Genomic DNA, 9,355 nt, shown 5'->3' on the forward strand with positions numbered 1-9,355 from the left:
TCTGTTGAATGGTGAGCTCTCAAACCAAATTGCATAGGATGCAGGCTAAAGTCACTGTTGTTCAAATAAAAAACTATTTTCTCCGAAACCCACTTCTCCCTTAGATACAACAGGCAAAATACTGATATGTCTATAGTTACTAATAATCTAATAACTAATAACTAATAACTAATACTAATAACAGTCCTTAGCTTTGGTAGTCTTAAGTCTTTTAATTATCCTTAATACCTCCTGCTCGGAGATGTTACTTAAACAGAATTGGGGTTTAAAAGTTTGGAGCTGACAGTCCACTAAAATCCTTTGTTTCAGTGAAACTTTGAGTAATCTCACCTACAGAGTCTACGAAGTATCTTTTAAAAGCTTCAGCAATTTCAGAGGGATCCTCAGATATTTTACCTTGTAACTTTAACTGTAGTTGCTTTGATGATACACTATTATTATCACCAATTAATTTCTTAATATGCTCCCAGATTTGTGTAGTGTTACCTCTAGACTCATGGATAATACTAATAAAAAATTTGCTTTAGCCTTTCTTAATTCTCGAGTAACCCTATTACGTAACATTATAAACTTTTGTCTATCAATTGGCAATTTAAACTTCAGAAAATCTTTTAGTACACGAGCCCGGTCCTTCATCAATTTCAGTAAGTCTGTACTCAACCATGGTAGACAGTTATTTTTACTCTTTTTCATACCTTGGGATGTTTTTGTGAATTTTTGTGCTATACTCTGAATTGTGTTTATAAATCTCTCACTATCTTCCTCTACATTCCTCCCAACTATAATTTCCTTCCAATTTGTTTTATTTATAGTCATTTGGAAATTCTCAAGTTCGCTTTTAGGAATTCTAGTATGCTGAGAATTATATTTATGTGTCCGAAATATATTATTTGTAAGCTTTCTTGAAAATAAAATTAGATTATGGTCAGTTAATCCAGTAATGAAGTTACAGGTTTTCTCAATTCTTTCTGGCCTGTTTGTGAAAAGTAAATCAATTTGCGTCTGTGAGGATGCAGTTATTCTAGTAGGACCTTTAATTAGTTGTGCAAAATCCATATTATCTGTAATTCTTTTTAAAGAATTCCTGTTTTTCTTGTCGTCCCAATTTATATCAAAATAATATAAGAGTAAGACTTCTTGTTTTGAATTACATTCTTTGAGTAACCTTTTAAATTCATCATAGAAGGTATTGGTAGAAGAAGGTGGACGTAAAAACATAACAAAAGACATTTGAGAAGAGAGAGTAATAGTTAATCCAATATATTCCAGATTTACATTAGATAATTGAATCTGGGTGCAATGAATATTATTCTTCAGATAAACCATAACTCCATCACCTCTTCCCTTAACTCTATCTCGTCTAAATAAATTATATCCGGTTATATTCAAAGCTGCCAATGGTGAGTTCTTATTTAACCATGTTTCTGAAATACAGAGAAAGTCTAAATTGGAGTCATATAATAAATGTTTAACTTGTTCAATCTTAGACATTACACTACGGATATTTAGATGCCCTCCTAATATTCCCCTGGGTTTCTTTTGGGGATCCCAGATGACTCTATAATGATTTACTGTTTTAAAAAGTTTAAAAGTACAATGTTTTTTTAAAAACAGGGTTTACAAGAGTAGGTCCATGAATGTCTTTATAGTTACTACCGGTGTGTTGGTTTCCTTGATGGATTTGTTCTCCACGGCTGCAAATTCTCCATTTAGAGTTTAATGAACAGTCATTTCTTTCAATTTGTGTGTTAGAGTACTTACATTTTGCCGAATTCAATACTCTTGGAAGCAAAGATCTAGTAGGCATACTTGGATGGGACGCCACTGACCAAAGTGTGCCTGGCGCTGCAGGTAAACCAGCACTTCTAGGGGCAGATATCCCGATCCACCGCCATTCCCGTTGCGTTCACCAGCAGACACCCATTGCTCTCATCATTCACTGTAGCCATCGTGCACCATTGTGTATCCTCGTCTGTAGCAGCTGCCATGTGTTCTCGACTCTCTCCCTCCGCCGCAGCCGCCACACTATACCCAACACAACTGCCCCTCCAGCTGCACTGGCCGCTTGAGTACTGGGAGCGCGCAATCCGACACAGAAGCAAAACTGACAGCAAATGCGCCAAGAACGGCGAGAGCATGTTTGTCCAGCCACTGGACTATTTTAAGGATGCTTATATTAATGTTCTAGGATTTGAAAATGTTAGGTAAATTGCTGTCTATGTGTGGTCAGAGAGCTCTCAAATTTCATCAAAAATATCTTAAATTGTGTTTCGAAGGTGAACAAAGGTCTTGCGCGTTTGGAACAATGTAAGGTTGAGATATTAATGACAGAATTGAAATTTTTGGGTTAAATAGCCCTTTAAATCTCCTGAAAAACTTTATTTTGTAAAACTTGTATTGTTTTTATATGCATATCTGAAATCTCTAAAATGTTTTCACAAACAAAACAATATTAGTGCAGGTCCTCACTCCTCACTCTCCCAATGGCCCTTTGAAAAAAAAAAATTATGAACAATCATTGTGCCACTTTTTTTATTCCTTTTTTCACAATTCAAACAGATATGTCAGGTTACCCTTTGTTGCCCCACATCAAGTCGATATAGATCAGGGGTTTCCTGGAACACTCCCAGCACTGCACATACAGGCTGTGCAAAATGTACTTTTTGACAAACTTTTAACACTTTTGAAGTCATTTCCAGTGAGGAATTAATATTGTACTAATTAAATATTCACTTTGTCACCAGTGATTTCTCTCTTTTGTTGTAGATCATTAAACTATTACCTCATTAGTCTGTCCAAAATCAGTTTTGTGAGGTACCTTATACCGAGTTCACACTGCACGATTTTCAAAGTAGTCAGATCACAGCTCCTTTCAGACTGCATGACTATCTGGGTATCGTTCAGACACTGTTCAGTCTGCATGATGGACAGGGGGTTACTGCATGACTTTTCAAGAGGAACAATCGCTGACAACTCTGTCCTGTCCGAAAACTATGTTTCCCAACAAAACACATGAGAAGTGACAAGGAAATAACAAGATCACGACTGTGTGTTCAGAGCTCTCATGTGAGACCAAATAGTCTCTGCGGTGATTTGTGAAAAGTATAAAAAAGAAAAAAAAACATTATGAAAATTAAGTTTATAGTCTCTCTATTTTCACCCGCGTGAACCAGGCATTACAGGCATTTGTCGGAGGCTGACGATCGGGTCTAAAATTGTGCGGTATGAACTCTGCATTAGTGTGTAAACACTGCTATGTTGTTGCCTGATAGGGCAGCGAGGCAACAAGTCAGTTTTCAGATGCAGCCTTTGTATATCTCCCTAATCAAATACACCCAATTCATTTTATTAGCTCTTAAGTACAAACTGTAAGACTGGAACTAGATGTGTAGTGCTGTGGGTCCCCAGGACAAGTTTGAAAACCCATCATTCAATATCGTTTGGCTATGATCATATGATGTTCCCAAGTTAATAGTAGCCACGACAAAACTGAGTGAACAGAACATGTCCCCTCCCGGTCACTGTATGTACACTGTAAACCCTGATAAGTTCACAGAACTCAAAAAATATTTTGTAACAGATTACACAAAAACATTTAAGTGATGTTTTTAAATGTTTTAAGTTTACATAAACTTAAATTTAATTCCAGTTGCCTTAAATTATCTCAGAGTTATCTTAAATAATTATATTTCTGAATTTATAATTAGGGAGTAATTCACTCATAATTTTATCTATTTTTCAACTCCTATAATGTGGGAAATACACTCAAAATTAGGCTTTTGCTGTCCATCCTCAGTCTAACCACAGGCTCTACTCTTCACCACAACGGTAACACTACAAATCCAACATAACATAAACCTTTGTAAAATCTAATATAACACAACATTTATGTATTAACTTATGTACCTCTATGTTAATCTTGTGTAAAAACACACAAAATAACACTTAATTTCTAAATTTATTTTCCTTGTTTTCTGATGCAAAGCATGCTGGGAACTAGAAAACACAATCATTTTAAGTTCACCTCACTACAACAAATTTTTGAGTTAACAGAACTTATTTAAATTAAGTCCAATGAACTTTCGTTATTATTTGAGTGCAATTAATTAATTTCATTTGATTAATTTCACTGTTCGGTTTTACAGTGTAATAGCACACAAATGGTAAAACATTTTAGAATCACTCTTGTCTTTTTAAAGTTTGTATTCCCATTTTAAACTTAAATCTTAAGACTTTTACCTATCTTGCTCTCCAACACGTCCCCTTGCAGAATGATTTTTTTATTTTTTTATTTATTTTTCCTTTATTTTACCAGGTGATGTCCCATTGAGATCAAATCTCTTTTACAAGGGAGCCCTGGAGCAACAGTACACAAGTTACACAGAATCACAAAAACAGACACAGCAATCAAAACTGATTTACAGTACATGTAAAACAATTTAAAATAACATAAAAGGCTTATTGAAAGCATGTGCATTGTTCAAATTTAGATTTTTTAAGTAATTGTTTAAAATGTTTAAGTGGGATAAGAACAGAAAGCTTCAAAACTTTTTGGAGTAAATTCCAACACCAAGGAGCAGCATAACTAAAAGCAGTCTTGCCAAATTCTGTTGTTACACGTGGGATATTTAGAGCCAAAATATTAGCGGAGCGAAGATTATAAACTGATGATTTCTGGTCAACAAACTAGTAAGATAGCTGGGTAAATTACCATTTATTGCTTAAAAAATATTTTTCCTCATAAAGACAACAGTGATGAGTACGTGACTTGGCATTAGTAATGAAACGTAATGCACCATGGTAGACTGAGTCAAGTGTGTGCATCGTGGTAGAGGCAGCATGCATATAAATAACATCCCCATAGTCCGAGACTGGTAGGAAAGTGGCACTTATCAATTTCTTCCTAGCTTGGATAGTAAAACAGGATTTATTCCTAAAGTAAAAACCGAGCTTCACTCTCAGTTTTCTCAATAATTTTTAATCGCACAGCCCTAGTGTAATGGTGGTGGAGCTGGTGAGTGTTCATGTGAACTGTTGCCCAAACAACAAAGCTTTTGTGGATTTAGTTTAAAGTCAGTCGGGTTTTTTTCCGCTATTATCGCTTGCCGTTAACTGATTACTTCATATAAATGCACGTCATGCATATAGTTCTACAGTAAAACCCGCAATTTTCATGTGCAAACACTGTGGCATCTCTGTGGAGACATTATACACCTTTATTAATTATGCCAAAGGGCATAAAAACACGGCGAACTTCAGGTTTTCGTGTGCAGCTCCTGAATGCCCATGCACTTTCCAAAGTCTCTCTGCCCTTCAGTCTCACATTTACCGCAAACACAGAAAAATAAAGTTAGGGAAACTAAACAACCAAGAGAAAAATATGTCTATTTAAAATCCAACATTTTTTCTTTACATCAGCATCGGGAGAATAACATTCTAATCTTGTTCACGAAAATGCGTCGCAAATGGCACAGAACGAAATGGAAATGTTTTCAGGGGACACCAATGAGTGACGAACCCAGCTGTGTACAGCCAGAGGCTGCATCCGAAAACTGAAAAATGCTGCCTTCGGAGGACGCATTCCAAGGTTGTGAGGCATCAAGGCACATCCGAATTCAATGTCAGCTTCACTTCCTGTCTCCTGAGATGCCTTCTTCTGGATGATTTTTGAAAGCAGCATAGATGTATCCTTCACTGCCCACAATCCTGTGCGTTACATTCTGTGAGAGTTAAGCAAAAAAATAAAGATGGCGTCTGAAAGATGCGGTCGGTAGTCAGTTTGTGTGTAAATGGATGGTTTCTGATCAACGTTTTCCACTTTTGATCTCATTTCTAGTGAGAAATCAATATTGCAGTAATGAAATATCCACTTAGTTATCACCAAAGCTCTCTATATTTGCTGTAGATCATCAAACCACTGCCTCGGAAGCCTGTCCGAAATCAGTTGGGATGTTCTCATGACAAAGCAGCATGTCTATCAGCTGAATAGCTGTTCTTATGACATAAATGTCTTATTATTGCTGTAATTATTGCTATAATTACTGTTGCAAATAAATACATTTTATACAAAAAAGTTTTTGCAAAATGCTTTAATTATCTGTGTGTGAGTGTCTCAACTTTAAAAATAGCCATTTCATCTTTGGACCCAATACATTACCTTACATGTCTTACCTATGTAGCGCCCCCTACCTCTCTTGTTGATTAAATAGGGCAGCGCACCAGATTCATTAACTATGTGCCTACAGATGTTGAAGTTAGGCCCCTCTGGTGTCACAAATTAATTACTTCTCCTTCAGAAGTTATTAATAATTATGTACTATACTCAAATAATATATATATATATATATATATATATATATATATAATATATTATCTATATACTATAATAAGTAGTCACACCCAAACTCTTAGATAAGTAACAAAATATAAAGAATTTAATTAGAACAGAAACAGAAAGTCAAAGATAGAATTTGAATGCTGTGATGTATTCACACAATCACATAGACTTTAGATCTGACCAAATTAAAACCCCCAAAAGCTATATCTCAGGGGACAGGAGTACAAGAATGGTCTCTGTAACAAAACACTCAAAATTAAAAGAACGAGTGACTTCACTTGAAATGAAATGTACAAACTTATTCACTCCGGATGTCAGAAATCACTTAGAATATTTACGGTTAATAAGCATGCTGAATAAACACAATATGAAAGAAAATTAAACTTTGTGGGCCCACATAAACAAACCTAAACATCCACACACACACACACCGTTGCAGGCCTGGGTCGTAGCTTGTGTTCGTGGTGGCCGGGAAACTGACAAATAGCCCCTTCACTCTCCTGAGCAAAAACAAATCAACACTGGTACCTCAATTTGATGTGTGAAGCAAACCGCGATCCTGGATTCCTGTATTAGGCCTCCCGCAGCTCCTCGGGCTTGCTCTCTCTCGCCCGCCGAGGAAACGCTCCTCCCACGCAGCCAGAGGAACCCCAAATATCGCGGGTATTTGGGGCGCTATCTGGTCCTCAATTTCCCGCGTCGTGCCGGAAACAACACTCCTTCACGGGTCAATCGGTTCTGTTTAAATGTTCCGCTAATTTAACCGTCTGGTTCAGATGAATGACGTGTACAGGATATTAACGAACAGTCCGTGCGCGTGACTGATGATTAAAGATACCGGAATGCCGTATAAACACTCACAGCGAACTCACAATAACACAAAATAAATATGAATCAGGTCTTTCACACGGGATCAGTATTACAGTTCAAGATCTTAAACTGGTAAAAAAAACACAGATCATTCACCTCTCTGTTTTTCGGATACTGCGCGTCTCTCTCTTGTCAATCACACCCCTCAACAACCACTCAAAAACCAGAAGACATAGGCGGGGCAGGACTTAACTCTCTTGAACCAATAAAATAAAGAAAGACCTAACTTGTAGGTTAAAACTACGTGTGTAAAACAATCTAACTTGATATATGCTCGTGTTTTTAAAAGCATACACATTTATATCAATATATATAAAGCAGTAAACTCATTACCTGTAGAATATTATTCTACTGGGTTACATGCTCCCCCTACTAAATATCTCATGTCCCCATGAGATTATTATTATTTTTTTTTTTTACATTTTAAAAGTGACTTTAGGCTCAGTATAAGCATTTACTTGAGCACAATATTTACACTGTGCCATAGGGTGACACCACAGGGTGTTACAGGGTTTCCTTTCTGACTCTTTTCCACCCTCTACATTTATCACCATACCTCTATGGACCAGTGTCAAAGGTCGGTTAGTGGCCCGGCCTAGGCTATCATAGCTCAGTCTGACAACTGGTCTTATGTTTCTCTTGGGGCGGCAATGAACGGTCTCTAATGCTTCTTTAGCATTAGCTATACCAGGCTCTCCCCATTCTAAACCAGGATCTCCCATTTCCTCAAGAATCTGATCTGAGGGATTTTCAGGGCTTTCTTCAGTGAACATTGGCTCTGCCATTTCTGCAAGAGATCTATCCAGTTCACCTCCAGGGCAAGCAGTTTCCTCCTCCCCTGCATTTTCTTCCAGTGCAACATGCGGTGTCTCAACCCTGTCCGGACAGTAATACCACAGGTTATCCTCTTCACTTTCAGAGTCAGAGTCATTCCTCACAGCTGCATTTCTTTCTCTTAATCCTCTTCTCTGTTTTCTTTCCACAGATCTTTTCCTTGTCTCCGGTGGTGCAGAAACTTTCTTTGGTTCCCCAGTATCAGCCAACCTCACATTGTCTCCAACAGGTAAGAGATGGTCTCGGTGTAATGTTCTTGCACATCCCATGCCGGATTCAGGTTTCAGGCGATACACAGGTAAGTTCTTTAGTTGTTCCACCACAAGGTAAGGAACAGAATTCCACTTGTCGCAGAGTTTGTTCTTTCCAGTCAAGGCCAGATTTCTTATCAGCACACGATCTCCTACTGCCAAGGTCCGATGTTTCACTCGTTTGTCGTACAATCGTTTGTTTCTCTGCTGACTTTTCTGGGCAGTTTCAGTGGCTAACTGGTAAGCTCTCTGTAAGTCTGACTTCATTCTCTCCACATACTGTCGATGGCTTCCAACTCCCTTTCCATCAGGTGAAGTCCCAAAACACACATCCACCGGCAGACGAGCCTCTCTTCCGAACAGAAGATAATATGGTGAGTACCCAGTCGCCTCATTCTTAGTACAGTTGTAAGCATGTACCAGTCTGTTAATATGTTGACTCCATCTGTTTTTCTCTGAAGGATTTAGGGTACCAAGCATGGAAAGCAGTGTTCTGTTGAACCTTTCCGGCTGGGGGTCTCCTTGTGGATGGTAGGGAGACGTTCTGGATTTTCTGATTCCCAGCATACTCAGTAACTCTTTTATGATCCCACTCTCAAAATCTCGCCCCTGATCGGAGTGGATACGGGAAGGTAAGCCATAGTGCACAAAGAATTTGTCACACAGTATCTTGGCCACAGTCAACGCTTTCTGGTCCTTGGTGGTGAACGCTTGGGCGTAGCGTGTGAAATGGTCAGTTACGATGAGAACATTGCCAATACCTTTTGAATCAGGCTCGATTGAGAGGAAGTCGATGCACACCAAGTCAAACGGCCCACTGCTGGTCATGTGATTCAGGGGTGCAACTTTTTTAGGCAGTGTCTTTCTCGTTACACAACGGCCACAGTTCTTAACATACTGCTCTATGTATGCAGACATTTTAGGCCAATAGAAGCGATCTTTCAGGAGTTCAGTGGTTTTCTCTACTCCTAAATGGCCTGAGTCATCATGCAAGGAGCACAGTACTTCAGACCAGTACCTCTCTGGTAGGACGAGTTGTCTTTTCTCTCTACCACAGGAATTT

This window comes from Carassius gibelio, chromosome A23 (genome assembly GCF_023724105.1).
Source record: "Carassius gibelio isolate Cgi1373 ecotype wild population from Czech Republic chromosome A23, carGib1.2-hapl.c, whole genome shotgun sequence".
NCBI classification, from domain to species: Eukaryota; Metazoa; Chordata; class Actinopteri; order Cypriniformes; family Cyprinidae; genus Carassius; species Carassius gibelio.